The sequence below is a fragment of the Sminthopsis crassicaudata genome, chromosome 6 (assembly GCF_048593235.1).
Source record: "Sminthopsis crassicaudata isolate SCR6 chromosome 6, ASM4859323v1, whole genome shotgun sequence".
In the NCBI taxonomy this organism is placed as follows: Eukaryota; Metazoa; Chordata; class Mammalia; order Dasyuromorphia; family Dasyuridae; genus Sminthopsis; species Sminthopsis crassicaudata.
This window is the reverse complement of record NC_133622.1, coordinates 15,437,886-15,459,128: the sequence shown is the minus strand read 5'-3', so window position 1 is coordinate 15,459,128 and position 21,243 is coordinate 15,437,886. Positions and strand designations below refer to the sequence as shown.

The window sequence follows — 21,243 nt, the reverse complement described above, 5'->3', positions numbered from 1 at the left end:
AGAGAGGTTATTAGGAGATATGGAAAGTGATGCAGATTTCAGGGTTCAAGGTTGGGTCTTTTGTATGGAGGGGAGATCTAAGCTGTGACTACTATGGGAGGTATTAGAGAATTGAGATGTTGATCAAAGGTATTGAGAGCCAAAGGGCCTGTGAAATCAGGATATTAAAGTTCATCAGTGTGTGCCTATTGATTTTTTCTAGAATTGGAAAAGACAGGAATGAATTCTATTAAAGTGTTTTCAAATGATTTTCTTTATATTTTTTTCATCTTTAATCAGTCAGTACAATTTACTATGTGCCAGCTATGTTCCAGCCACTACGGTTGGCAAAGAATACAATAATTCTTTCTCACAAGCCTACGTTCTAATGGAGGGGAAAACAAAGACATACATAATTCCATGCAGTATAATCTGGATATAGCCTAAGTAGGTAAATACGGTACAGAGGGATAGGGAGAGCGCTAATATTGACAGACGGGGAGCTGAGAAGTCTCAATTTAGAAGAAGGTTTTGGAGTTTCATCTCAAAAGAAGAGAAAGACTCTATAAAGTTGGGAGGGAGTGCATTCCAGATATGGGGGGACATAGAATAGGCCGTAGCCTAACATTGAAGTTTCCTTTGTATCTTGACACAGGGAACAATCAGATGGTGTAAGCATGGCTGGTATCCTGCCTCGATGGCTCTATTATTTCAGAAATTGTTAGGCAGGTTCTGTGGAAAAAAAACTAAGGAATATATTTAATACGGAAGGATTTCAAAATTAATTTGCTTTACTGTTGTTTCTAACTCACACTTGACCAACCTACTTAATATTTGTCATATTTTAATGTAATCAAAGGATTTATGCTATTTGTTTTCTTTTGGATTTATGTTTATTTGCTATATAATTTGAAAGAATCAACAATTCTTGCAAGTCATTCTTGCAAGTTTGTAGCAAGAGTACTTTTAGAATGTTGGAGAGGACTTTAAAACTTTTAGAATTTGTAGCACAGGCCTTGAAAGTCAGCATTTTGGTAGGCTGATAGCTCTTTGGAACCTACCAGGAGTAGGATCAAGTGGTTTCTAACACTTGGTTCAGTATCTTGTTAGTCCCATCTAGAAATGTTGTATAGGATGGGCTGGAACAAGAAGAGATTGGAAGGAGGGTTGTCTAGGAATCTGTTGTACAGACACAAAGTGATTTTCAGGGAGAGTTAGGACAGTAGTGAAGAGAAAGGACTGAAGTAGAACTTCCCATTTTTCTCTTCTATCTGTACAGAAAATCACTAATTGATGCTACATTTGAAGAAGTTAATGAATTAATTTCAGAGAGCTAGAAAATAATTTAATCTGATTACTTTACAAATGAGGAAACTGAGGCCTTGAAAGGTTATGTTTGTTGCCCAAGGTCATACAGATGGTCATTTGAAAAACCTGGACTTGGGCCTAGATTTTGGATTTCAGATCAGGCTTACTACTTTCATTGATCATTTCAGACTGAAGTTGGCTATCCTGCTTTGTAGCTAGAAGGGAAACTGATTGACCATGCTTTATTGGTTCAAAAATTCTTCTGAATTTGTGGAGAAATCTGAGCAAAAGTTCAAAAAGATGAACTAGATGCAATGTCAAGACCTTATCAATTTAAAATCTTTCATGAATCTGTGTTTTTCCCTAAGAATTATTGTTTGAAAGAAGGGAGATTTGAAAAAGTGGGAAATAGAATACCAGGATGAGACAGAGAAAGTTAGAAACTTTCATTAGTTAGGAACAAACATTTATCAAGGGCTTGTTAGGAACAAAGCCATGTGTGCCAGGTTCTGGGAAAGATACAAAGGTTGGATAAGATGGAATACTGACCTCCAAGAGCTTCTTCCCTCCTAGGAGGGAGGAAAAGACATGAACTCAAATTTTCCTTGGTACTTCAAGAACCCATGATTTCTTTGGTAATGTCTTCTGTCTGCCTCAGCAGATGGCAACCTTCCATAGCTTAGTTGCCAGTTTTCATGAGCTTCTCTTGGCTTTTTCCAAAATCTATCACCTAGTCATCCTCCCAAGGATGATGAGCTTCTTAGATAAGTGATGTGTTGATTCTTCAGGGCCTACATTCAAAACCTTTCTAGCTTGATAGAACTTGCTTTGCTTTTATAAACCTGGTCAGACTCTTTGAGAACCTTTTCTCATCTCAGTGAAGAGGACTTTGGTAAAGTCATCAATTAATAGTGATGTATTTAGTGCCCTCTACGTACCAAATATTCTACTGGCTGCTGGGGAAACAAGCACAAAGCATTCAACATTCCCTTCTCTCAAAGAACACGGGGAGGCAACAATAGATGGAGGATAGATATATAGATAGAATAAGAGAAATATTGCATCAGCATAATATAAAAGTAATAAATATAAATGTATGTAAAGTTATATTGTATCTGGGTTATATTGTAACATATGTAAAATGTATGGGATTGCCTGTCATCGGGGGGAGGGAATGGAGGGAGGGGGGGATAATTTGGAAAAATGAATACAAGGGATAATAGTATAAAAAAATTACTCATGCATATATACTGTGGAAAAAATTCTAAATAAAATAAAAAAAAAGTATGTAAAGTAGTCAAATACAAGGAAAGAAGACATTTGCAATTGGAAGGGAGGGATCAAGAAGTAGTGTCTGAATTGGATTTTATAGGGAAGAAAGACTCTGAGGTAGAAGTGAAGGAGTATCTAGGTACAGAGAATGATTGGGACAAAGGCAGAGTATGAACTTAAGTATCTGACGTCATTTCTTTAGCAATGATATAGTATATATAGTTGCCATTTTTACATAGTGCCTTTTGTTTAAATATTGCCTTAAAGATAGATATTTCCCTTTGAAAAGTCACACAAATAAAAGTTTGCTCTGTTGTCATTTACTATGGAAACATAATAATTGCCAATGAGAATCCCCCTTTCATATAAATATTAAGTGATCTTTCATTTATTTATTTATTCATCCATTTATTTATTTATCTATTTATTTATTTATTCCTGAGGCTGGAAATAAGCTTGAAATAAATCCACAGTAAGAAATTATTATTATTTTTTTTTTTCCTGAGGCTGGGGTTAAGTGACTTGCCCAGGGTCACACAGTTAGGAAGTGTTAAGTGTCTGAGACCACATTTGAAGTGGGGTCCTCCTGAATTCAGTGCTGGTGCTCTATCCACTGCGCCACCTAGCTGCCCCCTAAGTAATCTTTTAGATGGACATCCATTCCCATACAAATAGGCTTTTATTATTATTATTATTATTATTTTTTTTTTTTGCCTTTCTACTCTGAAAAGCTGGAATGATCCATCATCTCCTGTTTGTAACGTCTCAAGCATCTCTGCTGCCTGTTAGAAGAGCTGGACTTCTTCAGAAGATCTCGCTATATCTGAGGCTTCATCTTATAAGAAAAGCTTTAGCCAAGTCAGTTTTTTCATGGCTGTGTTAGTCATCCTTCTGATTATATAAGGAACACCGTAGGAGCATTTCAAATACCATCAGCTCTTGGCACCAGAATAACAATGAGGACAAAGTCTTAAAAACTATGTGTTCACAAAGGCAAACACGGGCAGGTTGTTACATAGAGAGATCGTTCAATGATTTGCTACTGAATATATTTTTACATTAATTCAGCCCCTTTCTCAGACAACACACTGGAAGAAAACATAATTTGAATTAATTATTTGCACATATGGTGTGTTCCTGATGTCAGCTAATGCTACATTAAGGACAGACATGCTGGGCACACATTAAATAATAGAGTAAATATTTGTATTGTTTATGATAAACTGATTCCTTCTGTGGGTATTTTCTCTGCCTTGGTAAACATTTTTTTCGCAGTCAGTCTCTGTTGAGATTTCCCATAAAGCTTACATCTTACAAAGAGGGCAGTTTCCATTGCACAGCCTACAGAGACCTCACACCCACTGTGTTTTTGGAGCTAAGTGAATATTTAGCAACACTTTAATATAATAACCTGATGATTATGGTCCATTACTGAATTCAATGCTATCCTATGGACTGGCTTTGTCCTAGCCTGGCTATCGCAAGTACTTCTGGATCACTTCTCCCATAGCTCAATAACAATTAGCTATGTTATTTTGCCCCCAAATTGTTACCAAATGTTTATATTGAACAAATATGGATATTTGGTCCCACCTTGTTAGATATTATTGAGGGAATATAGACTATTTAGAGCAAAAAGGCTAGGGAATCATACAGACCAATGTGGTTTTTCTTTTTTGGAACGGGTCACGCGGTCCTTAGTTTTGGGGAGGTTAAAAACACTGTTCATGTTGTTGATTTGCCATTTTTTTTTTTTTTGCACTCTACATTTGGCTTTCTGCAGATTTTGTAGGTATCAGATCACCTGGTAGAAATTGTATGTGGACCGGTTGTCCTGAAAGGATTGCAGCACTTTAGGGGACTTAGAAGGAGGTCAGTGGAAAACACTGCAGGATTATAACTACCCATTTAATGGTTTATCATTTACATTGATTGAGGATGTACCCACACTAGTCAAATTTCAGATTTCTGAAGTATTGAATGATATTAAGACATAATAAAGTGGGCTTGATTATTCGATAAAGAATTTCCTTTCTCTAGCCCTTCAATTCTTTATTTACAAAATGAGAGGGATCGAACTAGATGGATTCTGTGACATTTTATAGCTGGTCATGCAAAGATACTCCACCACTATCCAGGAGCAATTAAATGCCTTGTCCCCAGTTCTTAGTGATTGTTAGAATCATTTGGAATAAAGTCTCTCAGTTTTTCTTTTACACTGTTCTTTAGAAATGCTTGATACTTTCTGAAAGCCTGGTATTTTTAGATTGATTTTTGAAAAATAGATACCCTGTAGGTCATGCTCTTTTGAGGCATCAAAGAAGAATTCTGGACAAGTCATTTTTTTTTCTGTGGGCCTCAGTTTCCCCGCTGGCAAAAATGAGAGACTTGTACTTTATTATCTCTAAGAATCCTTCTAGTGCAAAATTGAAGATGATGATCAATCAAGCATTTATCGAGCACCTACTATGTAGTAGGCACTGTGTTAGGTGCTAAGGATACAAGAGAAAAATAGTGAAATTATTTTCAGGGTCATTTCCATGTTAATCATATTTTGTTGCATTTTAATATAGTTAAGGGGTCTGTAATTCTGATGGTGTGGTCAGTCCCCCGATTGACATACTTTCTATCCCCTTTGTAACTAAATAGATGTGAACATGACCCCCCAAAATGTTACTTAGGGAGCAAACTGGTGCCTTCCAAATATAGTATAGATGGTAACAGATACACTTCCTTCATCCTTAGGCCTAGAAAGCATTCCTGACCTGGTGGGAACTGTAGAAATTCCCATTCTGCTAACCTAGCCTTTAAGCACCCAGGGTCTCCGTCACACCATGTAGAGGCTTCCCAGTAGAACACACTTTTTGGCTGTGATTAGTTATATAACAATCTAATTGGCTTCATGGCACAATGATCCTAGAGCTCTAACAAGAAGACCCAGATTCAGATCTCCCTTCTGACCCAGATTAGTTGTGTTCCCCTAAATAAGATGTTTATTCTAGAATTTTCCTAAAATTAAGCACAGATAAGTTGCTAACCTGCATTGATTGATTCATACCAATCAATCAAGAAGCATTTATTAATTACTCATTATGTGATAAGCGCTGTTCCAAGTGCAGATGATTCAAACAAAAGACAAAAAATCTGTCCCTGATCTCTAAGAGCTTATCTTCTAAAGGAAGAGAAACTGGGTACTTAGATGATAGACACACAGTAAGTGGATGTTTATTAGCAGGAGGATATGGAAAGACTTTCTGAGCTAGGTACCATTTGAGCTAACTCTTAAAGGAGTCAGAAATTTCAGGAGAGGGGGTTGATCATTTCAGGGAAGGGTGACAATTATTACAAAGTACGGGAGAGCTGGGACACTGGGAAGGGTGGCAAATAAGCCAGCATGGCTAGATCATCAATGATGTGTCTTAAGCCTGGAAAGGTAGGAAGGGGATAGATTCTGAAGCGTTTTAGATGCAAAACATTGTTTTGCTTTGATGTTCCCATTGGTTGAGAGAGATTTGGCCAAGATATGGAGTAGAGAGAAACTAGTGATGTGAGTACTTACCTTCCTGCTCACAGGCTTAGATATTTAGGACATGACATTAATTGGAGATGACCCTTGATTTTTAACTCCCTCTTCCTACCTCCAGTCCTTCCACTCGGGTTATGATTCCTTATTCACTTTCTCCATTTTTCATTCCCTCTTCTCCATGCCATCCATTCTGGCTCATACCCCTGCTCTTTCCCTGCAGTGGTTCAAGAATGGGTTATAGAGGCTCTAGGGCAGCCATGGTTTGCCTCATACTGGTCTGACTGGCCCCACATCCTGTTGTGGCTCAGGAGTAGGTTGCCTGGATACGGGTTGTGCTGCCCAGGCATTAATCTGGCCTTGTTTCTTGTGGTGATTTGGTTAGATTGCCTCGGCACAAAATAGTATGCCTTCACTTACTCTGGCTGGTTTCTAGAAGTCTTCTTGTGTAGTTCTGAACTGGTTGGAGGTGCTTATAGCCTTTTTTCTATGGTTTACACCTTCTAATGCATTCTTAGAACTTAACTGGGATGTGTAAGGAGGGAAACTGGGCTCTTTTCGGTCCTATCATACATCTGTTTTCTTCCCTTTCTCTTCCTGTGATGATTTAACCTTCATTTATCTTTCAGACCTTTAATATCAGGTCTGAAGCATTGGCCCTTGGGAATAATTCTTCTCAGGAGCTGCCTTCCTTGAAACTTTCTTGAAAGGCAAAAGCAGGCACAATGCCAGTTTTGAGGGTGGGCACCGGAGGGCAGAGATGGGTACTCCTTTTCGGTAACCTTTAGTCCCCGCTAGCCAGAATATTACTCAGAACAGTCCATTCCTTCACCATCCTGGCTCTCAGGAAGTTTACTATAGTCATTTCGATAAGCTGATTTCCCAACTATATGTGATCATTCTGCAGAACAAGCCATTAAGAAAAATTACACATGATCCCACGGAAGCATGGAAAGGAGATAAATAAATGCTTTAATTTAGAATTAAATACAGTTTGCAAATGACTACTTCTTGGCTGTAAAATTTAGTCTGTGGAAAAGGTAAAGATGAATGATTCTGTCCTAAGGTTTCTAAGCATCTCTTTATCACCTGTACGTTTGCTTTTGCTCAGCCCAGACTAACAACTGAAATGAAAAGCACATCAGCTGAAAAAAAAAGGGTAACTTGTCTTTGATGTCATTCCTGGCAGCAGTCCATCGGGGGGATAGGATGTGATGCATAGATAACATTGCCAGCAAGACGGCATTTCCATTCTCCCAATCATGTAAGGGTGAGTGAGGGCAGGGGTGGGAGTGGGGATGATGACAGTATCTCTTGGCAATAAGACATCTAGAGATAGGAACTTCAAGAAATACTGTGTAACAGCAAAGCTGAATGAAGTATGAATCTATGGTGGATTCTTTTTTGTTTGTTTGTTTGTTATTAGAGTTTCATTACCACAGAAGAATAGTCTGAGTAAAGATCAGGCTCTGGCCTAGTTTACTTTTATTCCCTTTTGATTTATGGCTGTAGGAGCCATTCACTTGTCTGGCTTGAAGTCTTTAGGGGCTATCTCCTCTTAATGAAGAGAAAGAATGTTTTGTCCTTTTTCTTCAAATCTGATGCTGTTTCTGGACCTCTTCAGTATTCTTGGGTTTTGGGTTATCCATGCTAGAGTCTCCTGGTGGACTGAGAAATCTTTGCCTACTTAGTAAAAGTGAACGGATATCTTAATTTGGGATTAGAAACTCTCTCTGTCTCTCTCTGTCTCTGTCTCTGTCTCTATCTCTCTCTCTGTCTCTCTCTGTCTCTGTCTCTGTCTCTATCTCTCTCTCTGTCTCTCTCTGTCTCTGTCTCTCTCTCTCTCTCTCTCTCTGTCTCTCTGTGTCTCTCTCTGTCTCTCTCTGTGTCTCTCTCTCTCTCTGTGTGTCTCTCTCTGTGTCTCTCTCTCTCTCTGTCTCTGTCTCTCTCTCTGTCTCTCTTCTCTCTTCTTTCTCTCTCTCTCTCTCTTTCTCTCTCTCTCTCTATATATATATATGTATATATATATTATTTTTTTTTCTGTGTTGGAGTACTAACTTCCATATTCTTCATTTGGATCATCTGGCATCAGGTTTACTTCATTCAAGTTTTAAGCCTTATTTGACTTTGAAATATGTCACCAGTTAACAAGAATGGGAGGATATTCATCTTACTGTTCTTGTGAACAAGATAAATAGATAACAGCTAAACCATAGTATCTTTAGGCAGATTCAGATCTAGTTGTGAATAGATTGGAAGTCACCAGTAGAGTATCAAGGGAGTTGTGTCTGTTTGACACTGTGCTGTTGAACATTTCTATCAATAACTTGGATAAAGCACAGATGGCATCCTTAGCAACTTTGCAGATGACACAAAACTGTCATGTTGAATGATAGATTTGGGAGCTGGAAAGAGCTAAACAGACCAGACCACGGCCAAATCTAATAAGGAGAAATTCAATAGATGTAAATGTCTTGGGTTCCAAAAAATCAACTTCTTAAAGACAGGGAAAAAGAACTAGAGTTTTTTTCCCCTGGAAGTTTAATATGAGTCAGTCAAGAATTTATTAATGTATCATCTAGGCTTTATGGATACAGATCCAGTGAATAAAACAATTTCTCCTCTCAAGGAGCTTACAATCTAATGACCGGCCAAGAGAACTCATGTATTATGTGATTGCAACCAAAAAAGGTTTTATTTTTAGGTTTAGGGAGGTGATGGCTTTGCTATAATCTTTTGTAGGTCAGAGTATATTTGGAATATTGCCTTTTGATCTAGTTGCCATATTGATAATCTGTAGAGCATCCAAGGGAGAGTGGCCATTATATTGAAAGATTCTGAGATTATTCCATACATATGAAGATGTTGGAAGGAATTAGCTAGAGAAGTCACTTGGGAAGAGTACATAGTTGAGATCTTCACGTATTTAAAAAATGTTCAAGGGGTAGAGAAATTCAACTTGATTTGTCTGTCTTCCGAGGGCAGAACAAGATACAGTAGGTAGCTGCTGCAGAGTCAGATTTAGGACTGGCATAATGGGTAAAGCTTTCCATAAATGGAGAAGGCTGAAGATAGTTGGTTAGCCCACATCTGAGATTTATGTGAGAAGAATGCTTTTTACCACTTATCAGATGTGTCATAGAGGGGATTCTGACCCAGCTATTGGTTGGATTTTAAGCTCCTTCCAATTGTGATATTCTAGAATTCTATGATATGCCATCATTTGGGGAGAGAGTGATTCTGAAAGTACGTATTTAATTTCTATACACTTAATTGTCTCAGAACAATGTTTTGTAAGCAGTATTTCTTACTCAATTGTGGTTGTGTATGGAAAAAAAAAGCACAGCTCCCTTAATTAGTGGCTATCTTGCTAAGAATTTAACAGCTCAATTATGTCAGATGAACATCATTTGGAAAGTTTTAGGTATCCATGGGATCTGCAAGGTTTTATGTTTCTCCTATAATGATCTTGTTTATATCTTTGAGATCCATAGAGGAAGAAAACAGATTTTTAAACCATGAAATTACTCTATACAATTTCTTTACCATCACTTTACTTAACCAAATTACAGGATAATACCTTCCCAAATGGGGCCCCTGTGTGTCGTCATTCTGACAGATTTGAAACTAGGCTCAGTACAAAGTCTCTCTTCTGGGGCTGGTGTGTGTAAAAGAGAATGTATTTATGGAGAACGTGTGTGGAGCCCAATTGCACTATTTTCTTCTGTAAGCTGAGTTGAAGCCAACAGAGCTGGTGTATCTGCTAAAACTAACACAATCTTAGGCTTCATTGCTAGAAATGTGCCATCTAGGTCACAGGCAGTCATGGGATTTAGAGCTTGAGAGGTCCTCAGAGATCATTCAGTTTAACTTTCCCATTTTTTTCCCAGAGAGATCCAGAGAGATCAATGGATCTAGTATGAAGTCATAGAGTAAGTAGTAGAACCAGAATTCAAGTCTAGCTTTTCTGACTTCAAATCCAGCACCCTTCCCATTGATTGTCCCATGTGCTTTTTCTCAGTCAGCCCACTTCTCGAACAATGTATTATTCAGTTCTGGATACCACATTTTTTTATATGATATTTTTCTTTTAAAATGTTAGTATTTTATTTTCCCCAAGTACACATAAAGACAAATTTTAACATCTGTTTTTAAATTTTTGAGTTGCAAATTGTCTTCCTTCCTCCATCCCCATTCTTCTCTTCCCCATCGAGAAGGCAAGTGATTTGATGTAGATTATACATGTGTAGTCATGTAAAACATTTCCATAATAGACATGTTGTGGAAGAAAACATAGACCCCAAAAAACCCCTCAAGAAAAATAAAGTAAAAAAATATGCTTCAATCTGTATTCAGATACCATCAGTTCTTTCTCAGGGGAAGGATAGCACTTTTCATAAATCCTTCAGAGCTGTCTTGGATGTGGATAACACATTTTAAAGAGGGATAGAGACAAACTGTGGGTGCATGTTTGGAGAAGAACAATGATGGGGGGTAAGGGGACCGGAAACCAGGTCATAGGAGGAAGAAATAATTTGGGGGGAATGAATGGGACGTATTTGTGGGACCTAATTATCCTAGGAAAAAAGATGATAAAGGGGAAGCATAATATCCTCATTTTTTTTTACATCTGTCATTTAGAAAAGGAGAGAGACTGTTATGTTTCTCCAGAAGGCAAAATTAGGACCCCAAAGACTCTTTGAATCTGAGTTACAGAGAAATAATTTTGGCTCTTCCTAAGGGGGGAAATGTTAAATTAAAATAAAATAAAATTGTTAAATTAAAAAAAATACAATTGGGACCATTCAACACTGGTGAAACAGCCTTTCAAGATAGTGAGTTCCCTGTTGCTTAATGGTATTCAAGCAAGGGCTGGATGAGAAGGATTATGAAAAGGATTACTATAATAGGAAAAACTGTACCTTGTGGATGATCTTCATGGTTCCTTCCCATTCTGAGAAGCTGTGAAGCAGGGAGGGATAAAAAAGTGAGCAGTAAAGAAATGTGACAAAGCTGTGGCTTTTACTGGGGGGTCATGTGGTTCATTTATAGTGAAGACACCATTGTAGATTGGCTCAGGGTTATAGAACCAGAGGAACAATTTGTCTGAGCCAGGCCATAAGAATCATAGAGTATTAGAACTGCATCCAAGGGGATACCCTGTTAGCCAGAGGTTCTGATTCTTTAGTGATTTGTCATATATGACAAGTTGTTGAGGTAGATTAATCTCCAGTATTGAGATTGCCTTCTTAGCATGAGGGGCAACCTGTACCAAGGTAGAAATGGGCCTAGTTTGTCCCTAATGTTGTTTGAATGAAAGAGAAATATTGAGGGGCCTGGAAAGGACTTTAAACATGAAACAGAAAAGTTGGTATTTTATCTTGGAGGCAAGAGGGAGCCATGAGAGCTTCTTGAGTAGGGGAATGATTGGCTTAGCCACTTGAGCAGTCATGTGCAGATTGGATAGGGAGGGGAGAGAGACTCAAGTCAATTAGGAAGCTCTCAGAATCGTATCTGTGAGAGGTGATGGGGTCCAGAACTAGAGTGGCAACCCTGTGACTGGAGGGGAGATAGAGAGCTGAGAGGTGAGGGCAGGAAGTCAAGGATGATTGAAGTTGTGAACCTCTAAGGATGGAGGTGTCATTGGCAGACGTAGGGGTATGAGGAACACACACACAAGCACATCCCTGTATGTATGTGTATCTGAAGTGATGTGTGGTGAAGTTAAGAGGAGAAGATAATTCTCTGTTTTGGATTATTGAGTCTGAGATGCAAAGTTTAGTCTTGTATGTGTTGTGAAAGAACTTGGAAGATGTCCACGAACAAGGAACATGGTGTGTTAAGCAGGAACCTGCTTCTAGTTGTGACCTAATTTATTCACTTAAGGCAAACCCTCAGCTCCTTTAAGAACTGACAGACAGTTCTGACTTCACCTATACAACTCACACCTCCATGTGAAATTCATTAATTTTTTTTTCGATCGGAATGACCAATGGCTGTGAGAATCCGGAGATCAACATTTAAACAAGACTGTTTTGAGTTACTTGTAAACGTGAGTCCCATAACAGCAATAATAAACAAAAGTATCACCCTGCCTGTCTGCTAATATGGGGTGGGGGATGGATTCCATCTCCCTTCCCTCTAGCCTTACCTGCCTTTTGGGGGCCAACAGTCATCCATGGAGTTTGGTCTGGAGGGTGCTCAGCTTGGCCCTTGACTAATAGGCTAGCGGTTCCGCTGTGACTTATAAGCTGTAGAAAGGGTGATTGACAAGGCTTTTAAAACTTTGCTTGGCTCCCACTTCCCACTCCATCAGTCAGAAATTGTACGAGTGAGCAGTTCTGTTTGTAAAATAGAGGAAGAGACTAAGGTCAAGACAAATGTGACTATTTGGGAGCCCCTTCAGTTGTCTTTGGGCAGTTGGCATTTCCAATTGGTCTGTGCAAAAACAGCACAAAAAGTCCCCATTACTTTTCACTTGGAGAAAATTATCTGGAAAATTTAGTCTCATATTTAACCACATTCTTCCATTCTGGTTTAACCCTATATGATTTGTTTATGGAAATTTCTGACATAGAAAACCAACAATAAGGAGTATTATAAATTTTACACATTATATTATAAATATATTTTAGATTTTACATGACAAAGGTTTGTCTTTTCATAAGATGTTATCATATTTATTTCCCAGTATTCCCAAGTAATACTTTCTCAAACCTCGGACTACTTACTCCTTCCTGCGACATAAGACATTTCATCTCTGTTCCTGGCTGGGATGCATTTGCTTATCTTTCTTTAAGACTCAGCTCCTCCTAGAAAAGCTTTTCTTGACCCCTTCAATTATATGTCCTCTCTTCCCACAGCTATTTTATCTTATATTGGATAGATTTCTGGTTTGCTTATCTGAGTCCATATTATATGTTCTTTGCTTCATGAAGATTGGACATTTTATCACTATTTACCTGCACATAGTAAATGTTTAATAAGTACTCGTTAAATTAAAATGAATATCTCCCAATTTTCCCAGTTGAGGCTTTCATCTCTGGGTTTCTCCTACACTGAGAGCTTTCCATTTTCCCTTTCTAGCCCCTCCAGTCACTGCTATTAATATAACTTTTCAATTGTATAAGTAGGACTGTGGCACTCTAAGTAACCCCCAAACCTTCAGCAAATGAATTAGGGGCTCAGAATATGCTAACATTGAGAAGGACTGCTTGGGTCAACTAAGCAACCAGGCAATCAAGTAATCAACATTTATGTGCCAGGCACTATGCTAAGCACTTGGGATACAAAAAGAGGCAAAAGATAGTCCCTGCTTCCAGTTGTTGTTGTTGTGGTTGTTGTTGTTGTTGTTGTGTGTGTGTGTTTTAAGTAATATATGGGAGGGAAAGAATATCATCTTTTGTGCAGACAGCATGATGATGATACGAGAATTGGCAGGACTACTGAACTCTCTGTTTTATTTGCCAAATAAGATAACCTTTGGACTAGAAAGGACAGGACATAAATGTGAGTTGAAACCCAAGATGAGTAGGGAGATGATAAGAAAGCACCTCCCTCTGCCCTTGATAAGTTCAAGTCATCAGGCCTATGTGAGCCGCATTCTAGAATCCTGAAAGGAGCAGGATTTTGTTATCACTGAGCCATTGACAGTGAAAGAATATGGGGAATGAATGGGGAAGGGACTGCAGGACTGAGGAATATTTGAATTTTCAAAATGGAGAAGAGAGCATCATTTGTAAATCCAGAGATCATTGAATTTAACTTTTATTTATGCAAAATGTGAGCATGTATTATTAGAATGATAATTAATGGATTTCTAGTGAGGGAAATGCTGTTGATCACAAAGAACCGGATCTGGAAGTTTTAACTGACTTCGAGCTCAGTACTGAGTCAATAGTGGGATATAGCAGTGGGGGGGGGGGGGGGGAAAGGTAATGTCATTTAGAGTACATTAAGAGAAAGCATCATGTCCAGGATGAAGGATGGTCCTGCTGTACTGGGCCCTGACCAAGGCAATACTAGAGCATTCTGGCTAGTTTGGAAGACTACATTTTAAAAAATTAAGTTTTACTTTTTTTTCACTGAACAAAAATCAGTTTTTTCTTTCTCTCTTATTCTTTCCCATTGGGCAGAAAACCCCTTGTAACAAAGAGACAGTCAAGCAAAACGAATTTCCACATTATCTGTACCCTAAATATATGTTGTGTCATTTTGTACCCTGGATCTATCACCTCTCTCTCAGATAGCATCATTATCCATATTTTGGGACTGGGCTTGGTCTTTACATTGACCAGATTTAACTGAGTCTTCCAAAGTTCTTTGTTTTGCAGTTGTTATTTCATAACAAACTGTCCTTTTTTGTTGATTTCATTCTGAAGAAGTTCATACAAACCTTCCCAGGTTTCATGGAGGCCATTTTTTTTAAAGAACACGGATAAAAGAGATTATACAGAGAAAAGCGGCCAAGATGGTGAAGGATCATAGCGTATGATTATTGTTTGGAAGAAGTGGGAGTGTTTAGTCTGGAAGAGAGAAGCCTTCTGAGTGTTAAGTGGGTATCTGCATTCAAGCATTTGAAGGACCCACTGTGGGAAAGGAAAGACATTTATTTTGCTTCATCTCCACAGGTAAAACCGGGAAGAATGCATGGAAATTATAGCGAGGCAGAGATAGGCTTAATTAGATCAATCCAAAAGTAGACCGGGTGCCCCTGGAGAGGCAGGAGATGGTGTCCTTGTCACTAAAGGTCTTGGGGGAAAGGCTTGATGACTATCTGGTGAGTACATTGCTTAAAGGCTTGCCATTCAGGTCGATTTTCAGGCAGACAGTCAGCCTCTAAGGTCTCCCCCCCCCCCACTATGAGATTCTTTGATCTCTTTTACTCTGATGATAAAATATAAACTTCTTTACCCATTATTTGGGGTCTTTCATAATTAGACTCTGCCTCTGTGGTCTTGTTTCTCATTTTCCCCTTTATATAATACGTTCCAACCAAACTAGAACATTCTCTCACTCAGCTGTTCCCTGAGTGTGACTGGCCAACCCCCATGCCTGGAATAAACTCATCTCTCAGCTCTACCCTGCAGAATCCTTAATTTCTTTCAAGTCCCAGATCATGCTCTTCCTCGATGAAGTTTCAAATTTACTACTTTCCTCCCTCCCCAAATTCTTTTAAAACACTGTCTAGCTCCTACTTTAGTTCCTGCCAGATGCTATCCTTTATTGTTCTTATTTGTATAAAAAGTATAATCCCCTTGGGGTCCCCCTCCCCAAATTCTTTTAAACCACTCTGTCTAGCTCCAATCTTTGTTCCTGCCAGATGCTATTCTTTATTGTTCTTATTTGTATAATAAAATATAATCTCTTTGAGGTCAGGACATGTGTCTTTTCCCCCTTCATATCTCACACACACACATATGTGCTGTCCATATGAACCCTGCATACAGCAGGTATTTAATAAATGCTTATTGAATTGAATAGTAAAACAGAATAATGAGAAATGTGGTAAATACCTACAGGAATCCCCCATGCCATTTCCTAGGTTTCAGAGACCTTGGAATTGGTTTTGATGTCGCATTTTCCTCAGAGGAAATTTCTGTATCTCCAATGTCTAAAAAATCGTCCCTTGTTTCTTAGGTCAAGAGTTTTCTTAATGGCCGTGAGTATCAGGAGCACCCAGCTGCTGTTTTCATTATCTACCTCTGAACCAGGTAAATAATGAAAGTGCTGAAACGTTTCCTACCAAGTTCCAAAGCTTTGGTCCTAGGGCATTTCAAAGGATTTCCAATCACAGGCCCAGGAAATTTGGGATTTCAGAGTATTAGGAAAAGACCACACCTTCCATGGAGCCCCAGGCTTCAGAAATCAAAAGCATCAGTGGCTTAGTTTCCAGCTACCGAAAACAAAGAAAATAGTCTCCCTTTCCAACTTTTGCTTATGCTGATTCAGTTGATAAAACATTGATGAAGATGGGAGCCCATTATTCCTGACTCTCCCCTAGCCCACACAGGAGTAAACAGATGGATTGGCTCTTCCCTGCATCACCACTTCCTTTCAGTCCCCCTCTGTCTCTTCGCCTCCCCAGATTGCTAATCAGCTATGCTTTGCGGCTTGCAGAATAAGCAACTAGTTTGTTAGCAGAGGAATCGGCTTGGTATTTAAGGGGAAATGGGATTTTTTAAAAAAATGATTGATTATTTTAAAGGGTCACTTGGGACTGGCTTATGGATCTTGCTGCATTAGACAGACACCAGTTCGATTGTTGGCAATACCCATTGGATTAAGGAATATAGTGGTATTCCCCTGAAATCTGAGACTGTATGCCAGGCATTAAGTAGCCCTATGAATTTTACAGAGAGACCATAGTAATATCAGTTAATGAACCTCTGTCTGCTCCGCTATGGAAGAAAGGAGTTTTAAAATTCATAGAATCGTAGATCTGGAAGGATGTCAAGAGATCATTCAACAAGTTTGAGATGAGCGCCACACTCAAGTATTAAATACAATGCAAGGTACAAAGAGAGTCTAAAATAGATTATTATCTTTGAGGTGTTTACAGTCTAGTTGGGGAGACAATATCTACATTTACGTAAAACAGAGAATAAGCAAGAGTCTACACTTGCACCTCAGAAAGTCCCTCTATTCTTCAAGATGCATCCCCCGTCCCACCTTTTGGAGGAAGACTGTGAGTTTCCTGACTGCTAGGGCCCTCCCTTCCAAAGCACCTTGGCTTTAGCTATTTTGTATTTATTCTCTTTTTGGATAATCTGCATGTAGTTAGAAAGAGACTTGTTTTCTCCTTCCCCTGTCCCCATTAGAATTCTAGTTTCTTGTGAGCATTTGTATTTGTACCCTAGTCCCTCGCAGAGTGCCCGGCACAGAGTTGGGGCTTGATTAATGTTTGTTGATTGATTAATGTAGAAATGATATACATACCTCTTGAGAGAAGCAAAAGATCACAAGACTAGAGACTTTTAGAGCTGAGAGACCTAAGAGCTTATCTGCAGAGCTGCTTCCCTTTCCCTCCCCCCATTTTCTGCATCAGAACCTTGAAATCCAGATAGATTTCAGCAGAGGAAAATAAAAGCTGCCACGTTGTGTCAACCCATAGGTCCTTCAGCCTATAGCTCAAATGTCTCTCCGGGTTGTCCTGAAAAGTCTTTGCAGGAAAGTGTAATATTTGCATGCTGTGAATCCACCCTCCAAAGGAGAGCTTTACTCTGAACTGCCACCAAAATTATTATTCTAATTTCTAACATAGATAGCAAACTGCCTTGGACTTGATAGGTGGGTCCCGGAGAGTCAATCACCTGACACATAGAGGAGTTCAGGTTTTTGGCCAGTGATGTAGTTAATAAAGGCTAGAGACCGTCTTTGAATCTTGATCTTCCCGGCTAGAAGCCCATCACTCTTTCTTCTACTTTAGACTGCCTATCTTTAAACCACATTTAAATGAATACAAATTCATTTTAAATAGCAGATTATCATTTTACAAAGTGATTTCCTTTGCAGTAACACACACACAGTCATATACACACACACAGTCCTTTCCCAAAACCTCCCTCTGCTTGGAAGAGGAAAATACATCAAGTGAATCTCAAATTGGATATTTACTAAAGTGGAAAATTAAAGTATTTATGAATTTTGTGTTTCTCTAATTCTGTATCACCCACTAGCCACTATTAAGAGCGAAACTGATGAACTTTTCAGTTCTATGTCTTCCAGAGAAAGAACATGCAGGTGAATGAGAAATGACGTGGGCCAGTGTATTAATTAAGTAGTAAGAGAGTGAATTGGAGGGATTTGAAGCATGTTGGAATTACTAATGGGACTAAAAGTCTGGAGAAAACTGGAAGAAGACCAAGGTAGAAAGGGAGGGCAGTTTGGAAAGTGGGGTTTTTGAGGATAATAGATGTGGGATGGAAGAAACACATGGAGAGGAAATTGAGATGAGGTACCCCATGTACCCTGCTACTGCAGGGGTGGCTGGATACTTACGGTGGGAGTGCTCAGAGACAGATTCTCACGGGACTTTGACATCACTTTTCCAGAGGCAAGATAGCATTGCTCTATGGGGAAGAGCTTTGGGAACCGGAATCCACACACTCTTTTTTTTGCTAACTGGATGTGCTTTCTTATGTCCCCTCTGATTCATAGGATCACTCCATCAACTCTAGGTGATAACAGAGGGTCAGCTTTTTAAATATTCCGCCCATTGACAATATCCAAAGCCTCTTCTGACCATTTCTCTCTAGCTCAGAGATCACTGGATCATGGATTTAGAACTAGAAGAGATCTTAGAGGCCATTTAGTTCAACCTTGTCATCTTATAGGGTAAGAGACTGAGACTTAGATAGGGTGAGATTTTTTTTTCCAGTTCAAGAATACAGAGTGAATAAGTAAAAGAGGGTTGGAACCCAATTCTTCTGACTCAATTATCCAACAATATTTCCACTGTGAGTCTGTGGTTATAGGTTCATAGACATTTAGAATTCACAGATTATTAAACTTAATTCTTATTTTTATATGTGAAGAAAACCAGTCCCACAAATGCGAACTGATTTGCCTAAGATCATATAATCAGTAAGGACCTGAGTTAGGATTTGAACCTAGCTGTTAGCAGTCTGCACTGTCTAGACCAGGGGTTCTCAAACTATAGCCTAAGGAAGTTTATGGGGCCCACTGGGTTATGGCAAATGGGCTGAGGGGCGGAGACAGAGTGGGAGCTTTTGTTTTCACCATAGTCCGGCCCTCCCACAGTCTGAGGGACAATGAACTGGACCCTATTTAAAAAGTGTGAGGACCCCTGGGCTAGGCTTTGCCAGGCCAGGCTTTGCTAGGCCAGGCTTGATAAGGCTTTCTTCAGCTAGGCCAGGGGTTCTCAAACTACAGCCCGTGGGCCAGATGCAGCCACTGAGGACTTTTATGGGGCCCACTGGGTTATGGGAAATGGGCTGAGGGGCGGAGACAGAGCGTGAGCTTTTGTTTTTACTCTAGTCCGGCCCTCCCACAGTCTGAGGGACAGTGAACTGGCCCCCTATTTAAAAAGTTTGAGGACCACTGGTCTAGACCATATTGAGTAATTAACAGATTTGGAAAGTTCTGGGCCTCCTTGACTCGGTGATACAGTGCTTTCATTCTTTGAAGCCTAAAGACTGCAGCATTTGGGATGTTGGAAATAGCTTGCGGCGATGTCCAGAAGGATGATCAAGGAAGAGATTGTGAACAGATAAGAGTAGCCCTGAGAGAAGTAGTACAGAGGAGTTAGAAAGAGAGGAAGGACATTGAGAGTCCCAAAGTTCAAACCTGAGGGTGTTCTCCCATCTGAGGGACTGATGCTCTCCTGACCATTTTTGTGCTACAGAATAGATCATTTTATTTAGGGCTGCGAGAGATCTGAAACACCATCTATTCTAACGGTAACAAGTAGGAAAATTGATTATCATCTCGCCATTTTCTTCACGCCAATATTCATACACATTCACATAATCTACCTGGGAATTTCTTCCAATAGTTCCAGGAAAATCTAAGGTAGATGCAGACACAGAAAAGAGTCTAAGAGTTGAGAGGGGGGCACATCCTTTTCCATTTTAAATTTGGCCTTTGTACTTGGTCCATCCTTCATTTTCTTATCTTGGGCCATGATGAGTGCTGGCATGGGAAGCGCAGTCTGCTTGGTTAAGAAGCCAAGCACTTTTGCATAGACGGAGGAGAAGCTTTTGAAGTTCATCAGAGAGGATTTTGGAGGGGCGCTTGCCTCCCTCCCCCTGCTGCTCCCGTCTCGCCTTTCCCCAGGCCTTCTTTCTTCATGTCTGCAATTGACCTTGTTCCTTTTCCTCATTCTCTCATCAGACTATGACAGCCGCAGTGCAGAGGAAACCAAATAAGTAGCACCTTGTAATGTGCCTGAAGGGAAGTCTGCTCTGAGAACACGTACTTGGGGTGACGCTAACAGACCCAACGGGATGGCAGGGAGGGATGAAGCTCCAGTCTGCAACGTGTACATGATAGGGTCGACTCTAGACTCCAGATCTGAATTTCTTTTCTTTTCTTTGCATGAATAGAACATATTGATGGTAGACATGCATGTAGTACATTATGTTGATCATCATGCCAAAGATGCGATGCTCCTATTTGATCTGACTGGTTGTTTTGCACTCATATTTTGCATTTTAAAAATCATTATTGTTGCACGAGAGTCAATATGTGGGTCTGGGAATTCAGTAGGTGCTTCTTGGAATGCATCCTCAGGGTTTCTGGCCAAAAGCTTGCCACTGGACCCAGATGGGTTCACAGGAGAAAGGGAGGCTGGTGACTTTGCACAGCCTTTTCTCACTGAAATCCAATTTACTTGCACGTCTTGGCAATCCCTCCCAGATGCCATGGCCCTCTTCGAAAAGGAAGGACAAACAACAACAACTTGGAATGCCCCTATTCAGACTTTTCCCTTAAAATTGCTAAGTCATGATCCTATAATTTTTATATTTAAAAAACTTCCAGAGGGTTTGAACTACTTTTTTTTTTGGCCATAAAACTGCTCTTAGCATGAATTTCTCTTGGGATTTTGTCATGTTCTTTAATCTTTTTAATAATATTAGTCACCCAGCAAGAAAATCCTTGGATCTTCCAGAAGGTCATTACTCAGATCACAGAGGTAAATCTGTGATTCTAGCTCTTGTGGTTTGCATGCACCTCTACTCTGAACCCAACTCTCCACATCTTGCACTTAAAAGAAAAATAAGAAAATCAAAGGAAGTCAGAAGAGACAAAGCAACAAATGGCACCCCAAATTGGCCCGAGGTGTGGGTGTGTGCGTGTGTGTTCATGTGTGCGTGTGGCCGCATGCATGTGTGAAAGTTTGTGCAAATGGATGATATTTGTCTAAAGTTTTTTTTTTTTTTTTTTCCTCTGAGGCTGGGGTTAAGTGACTTGCCTAGGGTCACACAGCCAGGAAGCGTTAAGTGTCTGAGACCAGATTTGAACTCTGACTTTAGGGCTGGTGCTCTATCCACTGCGCCACCTAGCTGCCCCCTGTCTAAAGTATTTAATGGACAGAAACTCCTTGATTAAGGATTCGGAATGAAGCCCATCTCTTCTGTTCCAACTTTATTTATTTATTTTTTGGTGTATGTTTAGTTCTTGCCATTCTTGCTGCCATG

At 39.6% G+C, this 21,243-nt stretch overlaps 1 protein-coding gene across 5 annotated transcripts in view; it reads left to right on the top strand.

The window, feature by feature from the left end:
• Positions 1-21,243, top strand: part of PPARGC1A (PPARG coactivator 1 alpha) — a 755,048-nt gene that overhangs the window by 95,174 nt on the left and 638,631 nt on the right. Inside the window, exon 1 of one of the 5 annotated variants that reach the window (XM_074275731.1) lies at positions 8,177-9,328. The exons of the other annotated variants lie outside the window; for them this stretch is intronic. The gene's annotated coding sequence lies outside the window, so the exon portion shown is untranslated. Of the gene's footprint in view, positions 1-8,176; positions 9,329-21,243 lie in introns of those variants that run through there. 5 annotated transcript variants of the gene reach the window in all.